The sequence below is a fragment of the Haemaphysalis longicornis genome, unplaced genomic scaffold (assembly GCF_048455015.1).
Source record: "Haemaphysalis longicornis isolate Haplotype H1 unplaced genomic scaffold, Haemaphysalis longicornis Haplotype H1 scaffold_3, whole genome shotgun sequence".
In the NCBI taxonomy this organism is placed as follows: Eukaryota; Metazoa; Arthropoda; class Arachnida; order Ixodida; family Ixodidae; genus Haemaphysalis; species Haemaphysalis longicornis.
The window spans coordinates 119,826,629-119,850,239 of record NW_027526335.1 but is presented as its reverse complement, the minus strand read 5'-3'; positions in this window follow the sequence as shown (position 1 = coordinate 119,850,239).

The following is a 23,611-nucleotide window of genomic DNA, read 5'->3' as shown; positions in this document are numbered from 1 at the left end:
TCTGGAAAGGTCAGGGTTAGGCGAAGGTAGGGTCTGACTCTGAAGGTGATAATACTGGGTTATGTCCCTGAACGAGACAAGCGGGTGACTGTCCTCGTGCAGCTTCATACCACGGGGGGGGAGGGGCGGGGAGGGGGGGTTAAAGCTCAGGCCTGTTGGTAGGCGTTTTCGTTGCCCTCCATGGAAGCATGAGCGGGTGTCCAGATAAGGTGAATGGAACCGGTCGGGGAGTGGTTTTTTTAGCACACGCAGTGCAGGTCGGGACATCCAACAAGGCTTCCGGTAGGTTTGGTGGGTATCGTTAACTACCTCCCGAACACCTCCTGTTTGAGTGAGAGCCAATGTGCGACGGCTGCCACTTCTGCTGCCGCCATGCCTTGGTTCTTGAGTGAGGGACACGCAACGAAGTTGGTTCTGGAGGTAGCCACGATAATGGCGTACTGCTGTGGTAGATATTAGGCGTCTGTGTAGCTGACTGCATGATCCCCACCGAAGATGGTGTTGAGCACTTCAGACCGTGCTTGTCGGCGACCCTCGCAATGTGGGGGCTTCATGTTTCTAACCAAAGAGAGCATCTTTAGTTCTTGTCACCAAGAGCGGGGTGATATTCTGTGCTGCCCAGCCAATATGGCGTATTTTGCGGCCACCCGCCGCAGTTCTGCTCATTCGGAGCTTCTGGTTAGGAAGATAGCCTTCTATCAGCTCTTCCACCGTGTTATGAAGCCCCGTGCTAAGCAGCCTCTTTGATAACGCACTCATAGGAAGACCAATGGCCTCAACCGCCTTTCTAATCATTATAAAAAGCATCTTTTTCACCTCCTTTCTGTGAAGAAGAGATGGGGTTGACGTAAGTGATTCTGGAGAGGACAAAAGCTTGAATTAATCGAAAGGTATCAGATTCCTTGAGGCCTCGCTTCTTGGTGGAGCTCGCCTGATCATGTGTATGATTTGATTGATGCTGTGTTTGAGGCGCTGCAAGGATACATCACTCTTCGTGTTGGCCTGGAGATGTAGGCCCAGGACCAGGGACGGTTTGGTCATCAAGCTGTATTTTAATGGGCTCCTTGATGCATCGTTTGGCGTGATGGCGGACGACAAGAAGTTGTGAGTTTTACGTACACACTGGAGGCCACGTCAACACTGTAGGCTTTAGCACATTGGCATTCTAGAAATGAGATGCCATGCTTTGATGTGAGCTTCCTTTAATTTTTTAACTCCTAGCACACGCGCAAGACGCGCTCAGGGCCGCTAGACGTGCCGTGGCCGGAGCGCACAGGGGTCCGGGAGGTCACGTGACACTGTCACGTGGCATTCAGCGAGAATGCAGGGCGTAAACCCGTAGATGTGCTTGGTGGGTGGACGACCTGTCTTCCCGTCGCCGCGTGGGTCGTAGATAAATCAGTAGACCACAAGCTCTCGCTTTGTTACTCTATTAGTTCCAGGTTCGATTCCTGGCGGTGCTAGTAAATTCTTTTGTTTATGTGCGGGCGTTTTCTGTTGACACCAACGGTCGCGAAAGAACCCTTGGGGGATAGAGGTAAAAATCTTTGCTTTAAGACATTTGATAGCTAAGCCGTAGGCGGAGCCGCTAACCGTTTTTCCCAGAAACAATCGTCGTATCGCGCATACCTAAAAGCAATTTTCAGGTAAGCGAAATCGGACAAAACAGACATGTGCTAGCAGACTAAACCAAGGCACAGCACAGGACATGGGTCCACTCGCACCGCAGCAGCGAAAGGCACTCTGTAACACATGTTTTATTCGCAACTCACTGTTCTCGTGGCCGGGCCGCACCAACAGTACCTGACGTCTGCTGCTATTTTGTTTCAGCTTAGGCTGTCCATGATTGTACATCCATGTAGCGGAGACGGGTGTTAGGCAGTACCCTCCGCGGTGGCTGAATGGCTAAGGCGTTGTACTACCGAGCCCGAAAAGACGCGAGTTCGATCTCGGCTAAGGTGGCTGCATTTGTGATAGTGGTGAAAAGCGAAAACGCCCGTGCGTCGGGATTTCGGCGCACGTTAATGACCCCGGGTGGTCAAGGTAAATCCGGAGCCCTTCACTACGGTGCGCCTCATATCCCAAGTGTATCGTCGCTCTGTTAAACCCTGAAATCAACAATTAACAAGATATAAAGACACAATTGTTCCCGCCACTTCATGTTTATGTCTAAAGCTGTTAAATACTGGATTTAAATAACCACATGTTACGTTGCAAGGCCACCTGGAAAGGCCGCAAGAGGCGCTTGATAATGCCGAAGTGATAAAACTGTGGCTGTGGCTTCCAAATAAAAAAACCAAAAGGTTTTTGTGGCAGCTTTTAGATACCGTACCCAAGGCATACTTGCATCAATGTTGCGATTCTTATTTCCCTGGTAACTGGAACAGCAGTGTAAAATGCGGCTCAACTTGGCCTCGCCTCTCAGCGCTTAACATAGTCTAGTAGGAACGTAGCAAAACCAAACAAAACTTAGCAAAGCCTAGAAAAACCTAGCAAAACTTAGCAACACCGGAAAAACCTGGGTCGACACTCTGCCCTGGTGTTTTTTTTTTTTTTTTCAACTGAGCAAAAAACCTATTTCACACCCTTTCAACATCACACAGAAAACCAAAGGTGTTACAGTCAGTCAACAGCCTTTTTTTGCACAAAAAAAGGTTAAAAGATACAAATTAGCGTGTTGGAACCTAAGAAAAATGGTGTCATGACTTCCACACACCCTCATTCCACTTATACTACACATTATGTAGGCGATAACGGTGTAAAAACGTTTACTGTGTTGATAGAGCAGCCAGTAGAGGGCAGTCAGTACAATGGCACGGAACCGTAGAGAATAGAACGTTTTTTTATCAATGACAAAAATATTAAGATAACATGGCTGGTAGTTTCTGCGTGTAGGATCCAAATGCCTTTAAACAGCGCAGCAATGAACTTAGTTCAATCTTCGGGCGTTGAAAGTGACTAGAGTAGCACGACATCCGCTAACTGGAACCGTCATTGAATCGAGCGAAAGACGCCAGTGAGATTGCTTCGTAGTCTTTTAATTTTCAATGCCATCACGCTTTTGCAAGAGCGACCCAAGATATTTCACAGCGCCACTGCTATTCATAGACCCGTTATCAGCGTTCACTTACCATTTCACTGTAGTTTTTTTTAATCACCTTGTCGTGACAAGATTACGTTTTGAAGACGGTGTACTCACTTGGGTCACGTAAACGCGAATGTTATAGTCTGCCTGTTTGCCTCTAAACTAAGCCACTAGCAGCGAAACGCTGATCCTAAACACAAGTATAACAAGGGTGAATTTTCAAGTAACGGTTAAGAGAAATAACACACCCAAAACGAAAGAAAACAATCTTCCTTTCGCGCCTACGTATATACCCACAAAAGCGTAGATGGTCTCTGCATTTTTTTTCTCATAAAGTGCAAAGTGTAATCTTTGTGCATACCAGTGAAAAATTCTGTTCAAGCTATTCTCGATTCTCGTCCAGAGTACTTTGTCGTGCGCTTGCCCATAGAACAGCACGAACAAAATTGGCAGCAGAAAGTGCGCTCTTATATTTATCGCTTATCTTTACCGTTGTGGGCCCACTTATCTGTTTTTTTTTTCACCTAAGTGTACCCGTGTTCGCCGACGAAGTGCGTTGAGGCACGAGTCACTGTTCTCTGCTCCCGGGGTAGATGTAGCTTCAGACCAAGGGTACGGATGAACAAAAACCAGGAGAATTGAGCTCGCGTGCAGTGGGCCTTTTATCGTACAGGGACTTTAGGCACCCGAGACCACGTCCCTCTGCAATAGCCAGATGTTGTAGACAGACCACTCGAAACTCGCTTTAAACTTTTGACAACGGAACCACTAGAAGCTGGTCGTCATCTCTGAGCTGTTATTAATGGTTCTTAGTAGAAGTCGACAACTTCTCGTTTGGAACCCACTTAGAGTCATCCATCAAGGGAGAGCTGGCAATAAAATTTATGAAAACAAAAAATATCAACATTAACCTCCTGGCTTTTCAAGCCTGGTTCTAAACTGATATCCCTGTTTATTTTAGTCGGTATAACATCAGAAACTCGGAGGTCATCATACCGTATTCCTGTAAATGCGTTATTCAACACCAATTGTTCAGGATAACGCGGTCGACGATCTCCGAATGCACTATAAGATATCATGATCTACCACTTCACTAATATTTGCATTTTAACGACCAATTTTTACGGGAAATTTTTTTCTATTTAAATATCGTGGCTGTGACTAAAACGTACGTGTCGAAGAACATTCACAAAAATGAAATGTTATACGGATCGCGGTAAAAAAATTCCTTTGGTAGAAAATGAACCGCACTTCCTCCCTACAACGCATTTACTGCTACTAGTGCCTCACAAATTCCTAAATTGTGCATCGCAGGAAAGCAATACGCCGTTTCAGGGCCATATTTAGACATGTTTTGCGGCTAACACAACTGTTATCAGAAACAATGCAGCTGGACTGCTTGTTCTTACACTGACGGTAAGTGCGGGGGAAAAAATTTGGAACCGGGAAGTGAGCAGCATTGAAGTGCTAAACAAATAACTTAAAAATTTGCAATACTCCTCATGTTCAAGCGCTTGTTGCAGTTTCTGGCCGTCTATGTAAAACTACAGACTTGGACACATATATATCGGAAGGTTTATTCTGAATACTTTTTTCGTGTTGTACTTTTTGTCTGGAGAAAATATTTTTCCCATTTGGCTGCCCCCAAACCTCAGACGGCGGGCCATATGTTGTTGTTAAACACCTGTATTTAACATTTTTATGTCGATCTAAGGCTGCTGTGAAATAATAAAAAAAAGCGCTGAAAATTCAGATACAAATAAAGTAAACGTGAAGTGCGCGTCACTGCACCGCAGGTTCTCACGCGGCATGGCCAGAAAGGCGGCGGACACGCATTTTGAGAGGCTGCAGGTCTCGTTTGGTTTTACCAGAGTCCAAAAACAGTAACTTCAAGTTAAGCCAACTTTTCGAAAAAGTATTCCAACGGAACAAAGCAGCTCAAGCTGCACCCACTCCTATGCAGAAAGGCAGCAACCTACCTAAGAAACCTGACAAGCATCGTAAAGAATGATGACATGATCCTTATTTTATATTTCGCGGAGACCTATAGTTTTCTTGTGAAATATGCTCCATAATCATACCACTGGGTAAATACGCACCTTCGGGGCATACAACTGTGCACAGAAAACTAGGGCTTTTCTATAAAATCACATGCTGTGATTTCGGACTGTCCTGACCGCGGGACAGCTGCCATTGGTACCTCTGAAGAATAATAGTGAAAGGTTCTAAAACACCCAATTTTGACGTCGGCGCGTCGTCAGTGTCCAAAAACAAGAAAGGTGTAAATGTGCGCTACCATGAAAACGACTTCAACTGATGGACCAAGTGGAGCGTTTTCGAAACATCGAATGGAAGAGCCTTTGCAAGCGGGTTTGGCAGCGCAACACCGTGAAGCGATTGGCAGTATGGGGAATTTTTCACAGAGCTTATCAGAGACAGAACTTACATCTACCAGCTTTTTAGAATGGCAGAAAAGACTATTAAAAGTATATGTCCCGGCCATCAGGAAATTCAGAGCAGCAAAGCACCAACGTCGGCGACCACGATGAAAACTACCGCCTCCCAAATGCACCCAATCCGGCCCGGCTATCTTTGCTCCACTACATCTGTCTGCAAGAACGCAGCATAGCGGAAATGATTTAACAGCTCCAACTTATCATTTGCCGATAATGCCACCACGAAATCCAATACCAGCGAGCAGAGCTCCTGTGAATCAACTACCCACATGACAACCAAAACGGTGTGCACCGGGAGGGAATCACTGTGCTCGTAACGTCGCCGGTTGTATGGCGTAGTGAGGGCATGAGGCAGTTAGTTATATCACTGATCTTACTATCGACACCGAACCAGGGAAGTATGTCAGAGCATCAGAAATGGTGGCCTTTAGAATGTTGAAGAGCGCGTGGAAAGTGATCACGCACTGGGCAGTGATTGATATTACTCTGGTTAACATGTTGGCTATGCCTTTTCTGCGGTGGAGGTCATCATCATCATAATCGCCACCCTGGTTTTGTCCACTGCGTGACGAAGGGCCGCCCTAAAGATCTCCTGCTACATCTATCGAGTGCTGAGTCCACTCTTCCCTTCAAAGTCTCCGTAGCTCATCTCTCCATCGAGTACTTGGCCGACCCAATTGCGTTTACGGTCTATTGGCAGCCACTCCGTTAAGGGAACGGTCCACCTGTTGTGCCTCATACGCATAACGTGACCCGCCCATACCAATTTACTTCTCCTAGGCTAAGTGATAATGTCTTCTACACAAGTACGTTCCCCCGTCCTCACACTTCTTTTCTTAACACTAAGCACGGCCCCTAACATTCGTATTTTCCATGGCCTGTTGGGTGGATCTAAGTTTCATATTGAGTCGCTTAGTGAAACCCCAAGTTTCTGCCGAATACGTGATACGCAACGGGTCGTCGGTCTGGTAAACCGCTCAGTTATATTTCTAGTTTTTTTTAGTCCAAAAAACTGCAACGTGTGTTCACGGGGTGTGTACTTTTTTTTTGAACGTATGTCAGTGTAAGAGCGCATACAGGGGGAAGCATACCAAGGTTGTAGTTGGTTTGTCCTTTGAGCTATTCCAGGTAATGCGTCCAGCGTACTAATTTCTTGGCAATTATCTTCAAACCAAAGGAGCAATGTTCGGATATCATCGGGTCTCTGAATAAACAGTGTACCAGATGAGCATTTTGTAATCGTGGTAGAGCACAGATTTTTTGGTAATGAATGGATCTCTAGGATGTATGAGCATGTCAGCATCGCTCTTCTGTCGGTATATTGTAGTTGAATTGTTTCAATATAAATACTGCAGATGGGTGATGCCCTATATGCGCCAGATGAGAGACGTAAACCTAAATTGTGTACTGTGTCCAGTCGTTTCAAGTAGGTCTGGTTTCCTGAGCTACACATAGTGCAACAATAGTCTAAGCAAGAGCGTACAAGAGAGCGAAAAACGGGTAGAAGGCATGCTCTGTCGGAAGCCCAGTGTTTCTATGAAATGATTTTTTGTATGTTGATAGCTCTGGATGCTTTCTTTTTTAATATAGTGATATGACACAAAACGTGAGTGTTTTGTAAAAGGTTACGACGACAAATTTGTGTTCATTTTTACGGATAATTCGATTATCTTCAGGCGAAGGGTGGGCTCAGTCTGCAAGCCTCGATCGTTTGAGTGAGAAAAGAAGATCCACTGTTTTGTGTTATGAAACCTTAACCTTTTCTGTCCGCCCATGTTATTATTCGACCTACAGTCAATTGTACTTGTCTCTTGCATGTAATGTATTTTAGGATCTGAACGCTATTTGAAGGTCGTCAACGTAGACAGAAATACATTATCCCCTTCCGAATTACTTGGGGTATGGATTTTGTTTTCACGACGAACAGTGTTGTGCTTAGCTGTACCCCTCATACACCCCATTCACCTGTTGTACAAAGTTTATCGAGAAGTGGATGGGTTCGAAGAAGAAGAAGCAGAAGGAAGGTTCTGTTCCTTGGCCTCACTTGTTTCCTATATAACAACTGATTTCTCGATATCTTCAAGGACGGGGGATAATAAACCCCTCCGTCCCCCCGACCCTGCACAGCGGTCGGCGTCGTCTCCGCTGCCGGGAGCCGACAACTTGGAATCCCCTGGATGCCACAAATCCTCGGAAGGCTCCATGACTGAGGAAATGGACTCGAACAGCGAATTCACCGTCGCCACAGGGCGTCGTTTGGAGAGGAAACTCCGCCGCACCTCAACAAGTGAGACGATGGCCGGATTGACCACTGGTCCGAAGGTCTTCACGCTTGGTTATGTGCCCGTCAAGGAGACCGATAAGCTAAATTCGTTGAACCGTCGGAACCTCACAGAGTACTTTCGCCGGGTAGCACTTAACGAGTCATTTCGTTCGTCGGGGCTTACATACCTCGACGCGCGGACGTTGACTGCACGTACCTGAGCTCTGTGGTGCACACTTGCTCCGGTCTACACATTATCGTCGGTGATTTTAATGCCCACCACCCCCTGTGGGTCAGGGCGGCTACTAACAAGAAAGGAAATGACCTTCAGACAAAAGCTTCGTGTTTATTAACGACGGTTCCCCTACCTTTATTCGTGTTCTCTCGTACAGTAGTTGCTTGGAACTTGCAATCGTATCAAGGACTCTGTCGCCACCTGCAACTTGATGCTGTGATGTTCAGTCACATGGGAGTGACCACATTCCAACCTACGTACAAATGCGATAGTTCCACACGTTTGCTGTCCCTATCATCCGTTGTACTGATGGGCGGAAGTTTACGTTGATGGTTGAGGAGTCATGCGCAACTATTACCTCGGAGTCTGATGTAGAAAGCACCATATTGCCTGCTATAGAGTGCACCACGAAGTACGTTACCACTCCCAAACATCGAACACCCATAGGTGCCGTGTACGAAGACACCGCGCAGACAGGAGGTTTAGAAGGACCCAGGCTGCAGCAGATCTAACAGAATGTCGCCGCGTGCAACGGAAAATACGATGCCATTTAGAAAAGCTTGGAAGAGAGCAATGGAGGCGATTTTGCTCTTCATTAGATCCGCGCAAGCCCTTGTCGAGAATTTGGCAAATGGTGCGAAGCCTCCAGTACCAACAAAAGCAACTGTAACCTTTTCGTGCTTTGGCTCTAAGCACAGAAAAAAAGCGCAGTAGAGGCAGCCGAAGCATATTGCAAAATGCATGTTGATGGATCCCACGCCCTGTTTCCCTGTACACAAAGGCATACACCGCAAACCACAGACGACCGCCTAAACGTTCCCTTCTCGATGCCAGAACTGGATGCCGCTCTTTCAGCCTCCTGCCGTTCATCTGCTCCAGGACCTGATGGTGTACGGTACTGCGTACTGCGAAACGTTGGCAGTGAAGGTCGGAAAGCTCTCTTATCATGGTTCACTGCAACGTGGATCTCCATATCTGTGCTCAACCACTGCAAATGCAGTCGAGTGGTTGCTTTACTGAAGCCAGCAGAATCCCCCTAGGAGCTTTCCTCATACAGACCCATCGCCTTGGCAAGGTGCATCGGAAAGGTTATGGAGAGAATGGTGCTGGCCCGACTCGAATGGTTTCTTGAGAAAAACAACATTTACCCGAATGGCATGAGAGGATTCCGAAGAGGACGATCCTCTATAGACAGTGTCATCAATCTTGTGTCTTCAGTGGAGCAAGAAAAAAACCGTCGCCGAATCGCGGGCGCATTGTTTTTTGACATCGAAGGCGCCTATGACAACGTGCTCCACAATGCTATTATGGATGCTCTAGAGATTGTGAGTGTAGGCGGCCGGCTCTATGCGTGGATTTTCAGTTACCTTACTGGTCGCACAAATTAATGTCCACGTCTGCCGGTGACACAGGACGCCACCAGAATAATCGCGGTGTTCCAAAAGGAGGATTACTGAGCCCCACCCTCTTTAATATTGCCCCAATCGGTCTCGTGGACGAAATGCCGGAAGTCGTCAGAGTCACTATGTACGCTGACGATATCTGCATCTGGCCTTCTGGTCTAACTCGACCGCAACTGCGAGCCCGTTTACAGCGACCCGCCACAACGACGTCTCGGTACTTGTGCCGGCAAGGTCTGAGTTTAGCGCCAGCAAAATGCGCGGTTCTTGCATTCACCAGAAAGTCGATGCTCCGATATCCTATCATTATTGAGGGGACACTGATACCTTGCGTCATGCACCACATATTTTTTGGAGTGACTGTAGACCGCGGTCTGTCGTTGACTAAACACATCGCCTCGTTGAAGACTAAACTTTCAAGCGTTGTGCATGTTCTTCGCTTCGTGGCGGGAATGAGATGGGGTCCATCTTAGGGCACTCTTCTCCAGTGTTACTGGAGCTTGTTTTTGGGATACCTTCGTTACAGCCTGCCCGCCATTTCAAACTTGCGAACTTCTTCCCGGCGTACATTCGATGGCTTGAAAGCACAAGCCCTCAGACTATTCTTGGGATTACCACGATGTACCTCTACTGCGGACACAATTGCCGACGCACGTGGGTTTCCAATGGATGCACTTCTTTTGTGTGAACCCTTTCGGGTCTACCTTAGATGTTTCACAAGGCATGAACACCATCCATTATCGGCTCTTCCTACTACGGGTTCGAGAAGTAGTTTTGCGGCAGCCATTTTGCAATACCAAGATAGGGTCCCATCAGGTTTCGCCCCAACGGTGGTTTCACAGAATCCGCTGTGGGTCCTATCAAAACCATCAATCCACCTTTCCATCCCGGGAATTGGGAAGACGTTCTGGCCATCAATAGCCCTCAAAGAGTTGACTCTAGCGTTCTTGACAGACAAGTACGCCGGAACTGTACATGTATATACTGATGGCCTGGGACTGCATCCAGGTCTACCGCGGCTGTGGTAATTCCAAGCCTATGCGTTACCCGAGGATTCACACTAGACCACAGGACAACCTCTACTGCTACTGAGTTGGTTGCCATACGGAAGGCGATTTGTTTAGTCTCCCGTGAATCGCCTCAAACTTGGACCCTGTTTTTTGACTCAAAGCCAGCACTCCAGGCCCTCAACGCAGTTATGAGGCAAGGACCTTAGTATGCCCTTGCTGCGGAAGTACTCGAATTAGGCTCATTGGCACTACAACAAGGACGTGTCCTCACCATTCAGTGGGTACCAGGCCATTGCGGGCTAGCTGGTAACGATTGGGCTGACCAGGCGGCAAAGAAGGTTTCTGCAAATGCAGATGTTGTACGTCTGCCCTTCGCAACGACGGACAAGACCGCCCGTCTGTCTACCATTCTCCGCCACGCCTCGGTGAGTCATTGGTCCAACCCTGACAATCGCCACAGAGGACTACACCGTCTGGACCCCGACTGCAAGTTTTGGTTACCTCCTGGTATTAAGCGAAACCACGCCACGCTGTTTCACCGACTACGGCTTGGCGTAGACTTTACCCGTCGCTACAAGCACCTCATTGGCGTTACGAGTGACCCCGACTGTGAAACATGCCATGTACCAGAGACTATTTCTCATGTCCTCTGCCCCTGTCCACGCTATGCGCATCCTCGAGAACAATTAGCGAGATCATTGGGGCGTTTGGACTGTAGTGTGGTGTCGGAGGAAGTACTGCTAGGACCTTGGCCACACGCACAGCGTTCCCACAAGGCATTTAAAGCTCAGACAAGGAAGTCGATTTGCAACGAACAATGTGCGCTTGCGCATGGGCCTAGGCTGCTCAATCGCAGCCTTAGCATATTCTTAGAACTCGCGTGTGTTTCCTGATGTTAATATACGTGCCCGTCTGTCGTACTGTTTCCTTTGAAAATATTCCAGTGAATTTGCTGGTATTACAGATAGCATGATATTTTCTAACTTTGAGGGATAGGTTTTCATTGAATAAAGAAATAACAAAAAATCAGGCGTACTGTAGTGGTTATCCCTTGCTTGCGACTGCCAGTACATAGGCTCAGTGCCCGTTCCTGGTGCGGCATTTTTTCCTTTAATTTATGGAACGTTGAGTTTTGGGACAATCCGCTACTGGTAACGCCGGCTTTTTCCCTCCGGCGACACACAGTGCTCCGACGTTATGAAAAGCTTTATAAAGCGAATATGCGTGATTATGCTGTGATACCAATATTCAATGGAACCGAAAGGCTGCGAACGTGTGTATATGCGCCGACCGAGCGTCCCCCTTGTCCCCACTTTTGATGGAATGCCCTCTGGTGAACTGTATCATGTTACTTCCTTTGAAAGATGAAACTGGAAACGATGTATAAATAGTAGTACATAATTAGGATCCCGAGCACAGCTCGGAGCCAGCAGCAATAACTTTCGTGAATTCAAAATTTCTAAACCCGGCCTCGAAAATTTCAAGCCAAGATAGGCTTACTGTAAAAATATCGGAATAAGTTTCAAAAAATTGAAATAAAGCATACGAAGAATCCCATTTATGGTTAGATAATATTAAATTTTAGGCACCTGGTGGTAACTTATCCTAAGAAGTGAAAGTGAAATCAGCCAAATTGTGCGAAAAGATGGTACCGTAACTAAACTGAAAAAAGGCGTAATGATGCACAACTAACCCTGCGAGCTCAAGTTGAATTTTAATTATTCGGCGTTTTAGCTGAAGAAAGTCCCTCAGTATTAAAAATATATAAAAATATTAGGCATAAGAAAGTACCCTTCGTAATACCTTTTCGAGTCATAACAACCTGAAATTAAAATGTAAGCTAGAACAAAAAATTGTTAAGTGTACAAATGGTTGCAAGTCATAAATGAAATTCCGCTACAATACACATTAAGAGACCAAGAAGCAGAGAAAAACTGCAAAAAGGTTTAAGCATAGGTTAAATCTAAAGAGATAGTGGAGGCTAGACTAACAAAAAGAAACCAGGTCCAAACGCATCTTTGACAGCTCGCATCCGCTAACAAATCCTTTGGTACAGTTGTGGTGTAAAGTCGAGAGTAAGAACGAGGTACAAACGAAAATGATGTGATATAACAAGAAAACAGTGTAAAAACGATGAAAAATAAAAGCAAGTTGAAAAGAAAAACCACGACAAGGAAAAAATCAACTTACATATAAAGTACCAAGGTTTCACGATAAGCTAGTTGGTTACATATATTTATCACTTCAGAAACAGCCATAGACGAGGACTTAAAAAGTGATATACTAGATCGAGCGCTATCGTCTGGTAATAAATTCTTCCCAAGTTGTTCGTCAGAGTTCTAGTTTGTCACTTCTGCTGTCTTCGTTTCTGCGCTGTTTTTGAAGTGTGAAAAGAAAGTGATGGAGACTCGAAGGAAAGAAGGCGGACAAAGGGCAAAAAATTGTGGAAACATCCATAGGATGTCCCTGGAATCAAAAGGAAGAGAAGCGAAGCGACAAAGTTCTATGAAGCAGGGCAGCAACTCCCAAAACTTGCGAGGAGGTGGACTTCCCTCCGCTTCATAAGGAACCTAGGGGAAAATAGACGAAACCCTGTAAACTCTGCCGAAGGCGGATTACTGCTTTTTAAGGCACTTACAACAGTGGCACCCACAACTTGAAGAAAAACTGTACTCGTTGATGACCAAATACATAGAAAAAAACCAATGTTTTAGAGGCAAAGAATGAACCCTCCTTTTTTAAAGGCAGGATTCAGGTACTGCGGAATGCGCAGGCAGTGTCACCAACCTAGAAAAAAACACGCATAAACCCTACAATGGCTACAATAGGATGAAAACAGTGAGAGGAGAACGTAAAAACAAACAGCAATAAGCACGTTCATATCATGTCATCGCAATGGTTAAACCCCTATAAAGAGAGCGTGGTAAAAAATTCGGTCCATCCTTACAAAGTTGGTTTGGAGGAAGTTCATATGAGAAATGGGCGCACAGGAATCAAAGTATATCTACCTTTTCAAAGCGATCGACGAACTTACCGACTACACCGGCAAGTAAGGAAATTACCAAAAACCTTCAAGCCAACAAACTAAAAAAGGCTTTCAGAGATCAAAATCGTTTGGATCTAAAGTGGCGTTCACATTGAAACCACCCCAACAGGACTGTGACGCAAAAGAGACTACATCTGTTAGGCGAGGCTGTTACTGTTAGGAAGGAGTGTAGTACTCGTTACGGCACGACGGCGGTCATAAATCATGAAAGAACAGCGTATGAGGAGATTGGAAAAAAGCAGTAGATGGACATTGGTTGTCCACCGTGCAGAAGTCTAACGACCGGCTTTGTGGCGTGAACAGCCGCTGAGCTCAATACGGAATCGCCGAAAAGGAATTTTTTTGACGATAGAAAACGTAGCGCCAAGACTAGAGGGAAGAGCCACAAGGAAAATGAAAAAAAAAAAAAATAAAGCTGTGTTGGACTTATAGGACAGAAACGCAGGGGGAAGACGAGACCTACCACGAGCACGCCTTGGTGGACATGTTCTGGCTGATGTACCCAACACAACAGAGGGAAGAACCCAGAACTGGACGAATTAATGCAGAGGAACAACCCAGAACATGGGATCGAAGTACTTGCTGACGAACAAGTAGAACTGCCAAGAAAAATAGTAACTAAGGAAAGAGTACTCTATAAGTCAAATAAACCTCAAACGTGATTTAAGAAAGACGAAGAAAGAAGAAAGAAGGAATTTATTTGTCCTGAGTCTTTACAGGGTCTTTACAGGCCCTAACAAGGGCCTCTGCACCTAGCTACATTGGCCAAACAGGGCACTTATTAAACAAACAGGGCACTTATTTAGGATTTATGAGATCTTTAAAAGATAGACGATAATGAGATCCTCCATTGTTGATCGAACATCCATCTAAACTATGCGGAAATTAAATGAAATTATTCTTCCTCGATCATTTGATGGAACGCAAACACAAGTTAAAAACGGAGTAGAATAACAGAATGGCACAGGTGTTATGCATAGTCGGACCATTTCCTTGGTAAAAACATTAATTTCCGCTAAAGGACTAAGTGTTAGCATTTCTCTATTCAAATTTACCTAAAATTGTCTGCGGTCATAGCGGCACTTTACAGACGCGGTAGACTGAAATCAACGCCCCACACAGGAACTTTTGTAGTTCACGGACATGAAGTAATATGACTGTATGTAACTCTACCAAATTCCCGCATCCTATCGCAATTAAAGGGACACTGAAGTGAATTTGTCAAGCTCCCGTTTTTGCTTGCACTGTGTAGACTGGCTCAAATTAGCACACTTTTCATCGTTTATCCGGTTGACAAATCGGTAATTATTTTACAAAGTGCGAAAGAAGAAAAACTACCATGCGCGGTTTGCGGCGGCCGCACAAACTAAGCTGTGACGTTGAGAGGAGGGGGCGCCGTGATTGGACGATGCCCAAGGTTAGCAATCAAACAAGTTTCGGTTTCGGTTTCGGTCTGTAAAAGAACATGTTTGACATTCGATGGCGTCGTTGGATGGGCATTCTCAATATCCCAGTTATCGTAGTACCGCGCTTCTGCCATGTTGTCGGCTGTAAAATGCATAAGATAAGCCTCCCAGGACGGCTTGGAATCGTAGCATTCACTATCTGAGGCCTACGCAGTGCATGAACGCCCTCCGCGTCCCCGCAGACGCTCAAATGCATGCGCTTTTCCCCCAAATTTGACCTTGCCTCGCTCATGCCTGTGTCGTAAAAAGCGTGTTCGCACCAGGCCAAGGGTCTGTTGATTCTGGCCTGTGCCCACTGCCCGCAAGCAGTCGGTGCTTATGGCAACAGCACGCCAACGAGAACTCGCTAGCGCGGCAGCGCCAGCCTGCGCGAGTTCTGTGGAGTAGTTCGTGGAGCAATGAACGTTGCGGCCCAAAAAAAAGGTGAACTCAGTATAGAAAACACCGGCGAAAAACAAAAAAGTTAACTCATAAAAAAAAAAGCATGTACCCGCGGCGATTCGAACTTGTGACTGGCAAAACACTTTCGATGACATACCTAGCAACCCGGACGAGTCACAGGGGGCCGCTGGCGGCGATGGGAAAGATAAGGTATATAATGTATAACCAGTTTACACTTTTATTTAGTTTTAGTATTTCAAGCAGCTTAGGTGACTATTTGTTGTATTGCGCTCGTGCAGTAAGCGTCCCCCGAGTTTCCACAATAGCTCATGTCTAGCAATTGCATTTCGTAGACGGGAAAGCGTTCGCAGATGCGTAGTCGTGCTGCTGACCGCTCTGCTTGTTCGCCCAGCGCAAAAAGGTGCTTCCCGCACCCTAGTTTTACGCTGTACGGTAAAAATATCAGTTGATTTTATTTCCTTAGTACCTATATTGACTTTGCTCACTCTTCTCCCCCTTCAAGAGGCCTTATATTTTCCTACTGGCGTACCAGTCAGCGAAGCGTCGCATGTGCGCTTGTGCAGCGCTTGTGTGAAGCGACCTTGACTTGGAGCTAGATACAGTGTACAAACTAACGAAGTAAATAAAGGTGCATTCTTCCATTCCCAAACGTGTGCTGGCTTAGTTTCAACTGATCGAGCGAATTGCGACGACCCGTTGGCGGCCGGTGGATTAAACGGTGGGCAGACTGACTCGGTCGCGGAAGGTCGGCGAGCCGTGCAGTAGCGCAGCCAATTGTCAGCTCCTCTCCTGCTGACGTCACACGAAAACGCCGCAGAAAATGGGCGAGCGTAAAGAGAGGAGGACAGCATTCTCGAATTGATTTTTCTACTAAATAAATTGGTGTAAACGCGCACAGAGCGGTCGAAACAGGGCCCAGGTACTCCGGACTACAGTTTGCGCTCGTAATCCCGCATTGTTTACAAATAACTTTAGTGTCCCTTTAAAGAAGCAAATTCAATAACCCTTTTTCATATCCATGATGCAATATTTCGGTAGCCGCTGAAACATATGAAGATCCTGAGATTTAACAAGACTATTTTCAGGGTTCAGGTGCAACTAAAATTGGGCGTGACAATGGGAACACTTTAAAAACATGGTCGCTTGATATTCGCCTCTTAAAGTAATGCTTTTAACAACTGCGAGGAGTAAAATTGTTATGACAGTCTGTAATTTTATCAGACATCCACATAGTATATCATGAAAACAAGCAATTGAAAACTTTTTATGGGGTATCCGTGATGCCATAACTAGGAAACTGCTAAAAATAGAGTATTATTTATTTATTTATTTATTTATTTATTTATTTATTTATTTAGAACATACTGCTAGCCTCTTAGTGGAGGCTTTTGCAGGAATTGGGTGATACATTCAGAACAATGACATAGCACACGTCAATTTAACTTTAGTAGTACCCTTCGCGTTTAAAACAGAGCAACGACATTGCACATACCAGAAAGAAATTTAAAGCACACCTCGCGTTTACAATAATGTATTTGCAGAAGGGAAACGTAAAACATAAAAAATAAGAACGCTGTAGGAAAGCTGCGGCAGTACACTATTCAAAAGTACACAATATACCATTTTTGTGACCCAAAATTTGTCATGGGGGATAAAAATGACAACGGGTGAACGGTATAAGGAACACGCACTTGCACATGCGCACAAAAATAAAAGACTGAAAACCACAATAGATAAGTTATACGGGCAATGCTCAGAAATGGTCCAGGCTTGATACTGCCGACATAAAAACGTCAATGGTTCCGCATGCAACCACGTTACCTGGAGCCTACTGACTATTCACCGGTGTCAAGAACGACTGGAACTAACATACACGTTGCCACCTTAAACAGAGTTTTCGCAGTACAAGTCATAGCAACGTTTGGACCATCTGGAATAGGATGACAGACCGACTATTTTCTTTCGCCCCTTTCGAACATTCGAACCTTTTGTCCACCTTAGTTCTCGATTTTCGCACCGTAGTCGCTGAATCTCGTTTTGGGTTGTGCTTATCTCGATATCCATGTCGGCCTTTGCCAAAGACGCCATTTCACCTTGCCCGTGAGATGACTCTGCTTGGGTTTCATCCAGTGCAAGCTTCGGGGTCGAAACATTCCTGCTACGCCTTCTGGCCTTCATATTTTATATGGATACGCATCGGGTTCAAGACGCACTAATTTGAACAAACAGTGTTCATCTACCATATGACAGTTCGATTAATTTCAATGGTGCCGTGATTAAATTAGTTGTAACTTGGAATAAATTCGCTGCCACTTATATTAAATTACATGGCGCTTGGATTAAACTCGATGACGCCTAGAATAAAGTGGCTGGCACCTCGATTAAATGCTATGGCGTTTGAAATAAATGAAGTACAGGTCTATGTAGTCCAGGCCATTTTAAAGAGCAGGTACGCTGGAAATTAGTTTGATGTTATGGACCTATAAGTTCTAATTCTTGCCCTACTCTTGGGGAAAAATTTCCCCGTACATTTACGTCTGCTTACGAGGTTTTAAGGCAAGAGCTTAGCAATTGCCATATGCTCTTTGTTACTACATCATGCGACTCTTCTTTCTTCTTCTTTGGATTTTGACACAAATTATTCTGACAAATTGGCCACTTCACGCTGCTGCTCCACCACAAAAAAAGCTTTCCTCCGCGCAGCCCGGTTCTACGCACGTTCCGCTGCGTGCACCTGTTATGGAACACGCATCACGATGGTAGTTGTAGGAGTAATAATTTTATTTGCCACAAGTGGGTAAAAGAGTGGTGAATGATCTACTGCGTTGGTCTTGAAGTGATCGTCCTGGGTGTTTGGCGTCCCTAGTCGGGGAAGCCATGGCCTTCCACAACAGGAACGGCCCGGGTCACCAGGCAACGCTGGTTCTGCAGGACCGCGCTGGTCAACATGGCCTCCCACTGCTCCTCCTATGGTTCCAGGATCTCCGGGAATCACTGTCATACCATGTGGTATAGGATGTCGGGCGTTCCGCTGCAGAACTTGCATTCACAGCTGCATAATGCGGGGCACATCAAACACAATTGTGTGGCATGTGGGAATGTAATTGTCAGCAGTCTTCATAGTTGTGTTCATCCCTCTTTGGTTAGCTTTAGATGTGGAGGCTGCTATTTTCTTCTTTTACGCCTGTGGCGTTCCAAGACGTATCTACTTTGTGTGGCAATGGGATGGCTATGTGGGAACTCGGGGAGGCGGGTAACTTCCCGATAAGGCAACATCCCTTCAGGGAAAAGTCTCGGGCAACGTCGTCAGCCACTACGTAATCCTATAGGGATTCATGGCCCGGTGTCTACACAATGTAGATGTCTAGTGGCTTTCGGCGTGCTTGGAATATCATCGATAATATTCGAAGCGCTGCCTTAGAAATTCGTCCTTTTTGGTAATTCGTGCAGGCTGATTGTGAGTCTGTGAGCACTGTGGTATGCTTTTGGGTTTTAGGCGCTGTGGTGGTTGCAAGCGCAACCTCTGCCGCCTCCGCCGAGTCCGTGTCATCTGCATTGATTGTTGCCGCTGATAGGTGGGAAGCTTTGAACTTGAACACGATAATTGTATGGGCTTGTTTAATTATTTTTCTTAAATACACAGCCGTATCGACGTATCCCGAGTTGTGATCTGATGTGCAGGTTCTGTGCAGTGTCCACCCTGGCTTCGCGGCGCTTCTTCTGAAAGACGGAGTGCATGTTTTGTGGGATGCTAGGGGGATGCGTTGTTTCTGGCCTTCAGTTTCCATTTGGCTTTCAATATTTAGGCGGCACGTGGTAGCTCCGCTTGTTTTTATATGCTCGAGCCATTCCAGTTGACGTGCCCTGCGCGTCTTCCAGTTCATCCTACGTATTCATCCCATCAAGTCGGCCTTGTTAGCCCCACATGTAGGCTACTAGCGGCCACTTCTTTCGTTTCTCACCTAATTTCTACTCGTGGAATTACAATGCACAACTTTTTTCCTTAGTAGTGAGGATACGGCTCTACCACACAGCCGAAACCATTTACCATGTTCGCCTCAACTTACCTGGAATCTCCGAGATGCGGTCATCCAGGGGTTCTGTGCTCATATCGCATTCCCCGAACACTGGTTACAAATCCAATACGCGAAAAGTTCAACGAACTTTATTTCAAGTCAGTTTCTTTGTTTACGGAAGCTTTCTTGAAAAAACTGACGTCACATCGAGCAATCATTTACTCATTTTATGTCCCTAGCGAAGTCACACACATTTCATGCCCTATATCCGCCCATTTCGTGTTCCCGCTGTGAGACGCGCTGTGTGCACCGACGACAGATGTTTTACAAACATGGTTAAGCAATGCCTTCGCACCAAAACCGAGATGTGCCGCGCCCAAATGAATTGTCCACCGACCCAGGCCCACCCGTTGAGAAGGGCGAAAGCTTCTGCAGTTGCTGACCATTGCGAGCTCTCTTGTGTCGTTAAATTACAGGGTCCGCACTTCCTGAAGCAGTTTCACAATGCGAGCAATTGTACACACACAATGGCTCTGAACTGGCAAGGCTGGTCTTTTGGCCCTGTTTCAGTGAGATTCAAGCGGTTATTCTTTGGAAAACCGCGAAAGCCGGTGTGATGTTTCTCGGAGAGCCATCGTGCCGTATCTCTCGCGGAAATGACGCGAACGTTATGGCCTGTGGTGCGCTAATCACGAATGCGAACCAGAAAGAGCTCTAGTCCCATTTACTGCAGTACTCCATTTTCCTGTGCCCACATAGATCAAGTAAATCTCATATGTAGACGGGTGTTGCTTGGAATTTTGTGAAAAGAGGTCTAAGCAACTAAATTTGGGGTGCAAAGATATACTCGTTTGCTGCGGGGTTTATCTGGGGGTGCGAAGCATGTAAATTATTCGTTGCCTAAAAATTATTTGTTGCGATCGTTCGTCTCGTTCAAAACAAGCCTGCGTGGTATGACTGATATGAGTTAATTTTCACGAGCTTCAAATTACGTCGACATCTTTTCTGAAAGCGAATTACGACGCTAGGCAAGTAGAGTCCCACCCATCAACGACCAAAGCTCCCCATTACGCCGGGTGTAGAGACATTGATTCTAGCACGAGCGACGTAGGTGATGTTGCCTGTAGGCGCCGCCGCCAGTGCTTGGTGAGCTAGCGCCGACATTGCGAGCTATGGTATTTTTCTTCATATTGTTACGAGAAGGACAATAAGTAGCAAGTTCCGCGCAGCGCTATTTCATTCACCTCAGACGACGACGGAGTGGGCAGCACGCCACCTGGCTGGGCACTGTCATGGCCGCCATGTACGCACCGTAAATACTTCGATCGCATCTCTTTGTAAATAGATCACTTCAACATCAACCATTGATCGCTTCGTCGTTTCTGCCGCCACTTGACATCTTTGGTGGAAACGCAACGACTAGCAAGGACGACTACCAAGCTATGCAGTTTTGATGACATTTGCCACAGTTTAAACAGGAGACACTGCGAAGTGTTCTGGTAAAAAAAAGAGCACGAGCTGTGGTAGTTGCGGAATCCATTGTGCGTGCTAGCGGCGGTCAGCCTCTTGGCTTGCAAATACTGCGAATATATTTTCTGCTGCCATAGTTTTCTTGCACTTCTGTAACAATGTTTTTTTTTGTTGTTGTTGTGCTTGGCGCCACTTGAGCCGACATCTTTATTTTAGAGAGGAAGCCCCCGGTGCCCCACCTGGAAAATTTGCGCCTGTCGGTGTGCAAAGCCCATCAGCGAAAAAATGCCACATCGGCAAGCAACAGTGTTGCTATTAAATGCGATGCGCGGCCATATCTGTCATGCTAGGCGAAGTGGATGTTGCATTCGCCAACTGAGAGCGCTATACTTGCACAAGAGGCACAGAAGATGACCGCGTAGAAAGAGGTTAGCGTGTATATATATAAAGAATTACTGCTTGATGTGCGTTGTATCCTCACTTTTTTATTTTATTAACATCTTTAGTAGGCGCTTCTCGTAGTAGTTTGTACGCGTAATTACCAATTCCATAAATATACAGCTAACGGGATGTTCCAAAAGTGGCGAACAACGTTGCCTTTTCTACTGCTTAAGTACTGCTTTACTACTCACATTTTTATACTTTTTAATGTGTATTTTTCGGACGCAAAATAAGTTAGAACACTTCACGGCTGAGGAGATATAGAGAAAATTCGGATAAACACCGGTGAGCCCTGGACCACCATTTAACATCTGCAATGCTGATATCCTCTCTCCTGTGTTCCCAGTCTGAAATTCTCTCCTGTGCTCATTAGGCAATCTGGGGCCTACTCTAGGCAAGCTATTTCCCCCAACAAGCACCCGTCCACTATGATGTCCCAGGCAGTTTAGCCTAATTAAGCACACCGAGTTTGAGGTTCGCGGAAGGCGCCATCAAAGACTCATTAGGCGGAATTCGGCCTCCGGCACTGCTCAGGACGAGCTGTTCCAGCCTCCTCCATGGAATATTTTTCAAGTAGCTTTTAAACGACGAGGGGGCTCGTCGATCGTTCATGTGAATAGAAGGCAAGGTAAGCGTGGAACGTGTTTGTGTTCAGACCAATCGAACTTGGGCACCCAGAGGAATATGTAGCTATATAAATGGTTTGACTGCCTGCACTTTGGAGTCTCATCGGGTATGACCACCAAACGTCAAAATAATTTGCATGGTTTATGGAATTGATCACACTATATTAGTCGCTCAACTTGAAGCTCGCCCCTAAGAGCAAATGCGTGAGTGAATAATCATTCGTTGAGCGACAGCCACGAAGAAAAGATACAAGGGGAGTGAGCTTTTGTTGTGGGTTTACATGCTCGCAGGCGTATTTGTGCCGCGGACGCCAGCAAGTAGAAGAACGTGGCATTCCTTGGGACCAGTTGCGCGGCTGTTCGGGCATTCGTACCAAGTACAGAGCCGACCCTCATTAAATATAAAAATAACTTCGCAAGCTGCGTTAGCACAATTTTTCTGCTGTGACAAAATAGGTGAACTGTAATGCCGTCATATTCCGGAGCTTTACTTTCTGTGGCCTAAGGCGGAAAAAAAAGAATGCCAGAAGTAACACTCCGGTATTAGTAAACAGCAGGGTGAATTTAGAAACAAACTCGTCTTTACGATATTCTAGTTCCAACTAAGGGAGGGAAGCGTGCTTGGACAGAATTAATCATTGGCTCGAGAGACAACAGATGGACCACCCGTCTAACTGAGTGGATGCCAATGACCAATAAATGAAATAGAGGTACGACTACGCGCTCGATGGAAGGGTGAACTATGAAAATTCTGGGGCAAAGAATGGACTCGAACAGATAGATGTGGCTGGAAACCGTTGGGAGAGGCCTTCCTACTGCAGTGAACACAAATAGGGTGATGATGCTGCTGCTGATGATGATGACGGTTATTATATGATGACGATGATAGAACAGGCTAGCCCTCCACCTTCACAACTAGGAAGTGTGTAAGTTAATCTAACTCAATGGCTGTTTCACCTGAAGCAAATGCACTGGCACACTCGACCCAACTCTTTCCGTGGGGGGCAGTCGCCTCTTTTCTTGCGAAACTAGTTTGCGTGAATACGGCGCATATTTGGCGATGCACCTCCGAGCGCGTGTTTGTGCCTGCCTTCTGTGCGAGCACGCTCGCGTTTATCTCCCTCAGTTTCCCTCGCCATATATGTGTGCGAGTACAGCCCAAGGCAGCAATCAGTTATATATAAATATAGGCAAGCATTTATAAACCCCTCTTCCTAATATCCGCAACTTTTTCAAGCACGTGTTCAACCGATATGTGCTCTTCATGCAACTTTTCATAAACGCCATAGGTGAATTATTCTTGAATGCACTGAAAATGTATGAATCCGGCATAAGGCTGCGTCGGCGTTTACAGCGAGGGTTCTTTCTGGATATAGAAAATGCCTCTGAAGATAAGGTAGCACGAGCAGTCAATGACGTTACCTTCTTTCGCCACTTCGTCAGTTGCAACACGATCTTTTTTGGGAAAGCCCGGTCACACGTTAAGGAAGTTTGGCCCACCTCCGTAGTAGTCATTTAAACTTTAAAATTTTCCTTCCGATTTAAAATTTCCGATTTAAAATTTTCGTGCCACTCGTACAATCTATGGCAGGAATATATGCGAGCGTGCCTTAGTGATTCACTATTTTGCGGTGACCCGCTACTGCAAAACAATAATAAGAACAGAACCGCAGAATAAGTCTGTTTCTTAGTCAT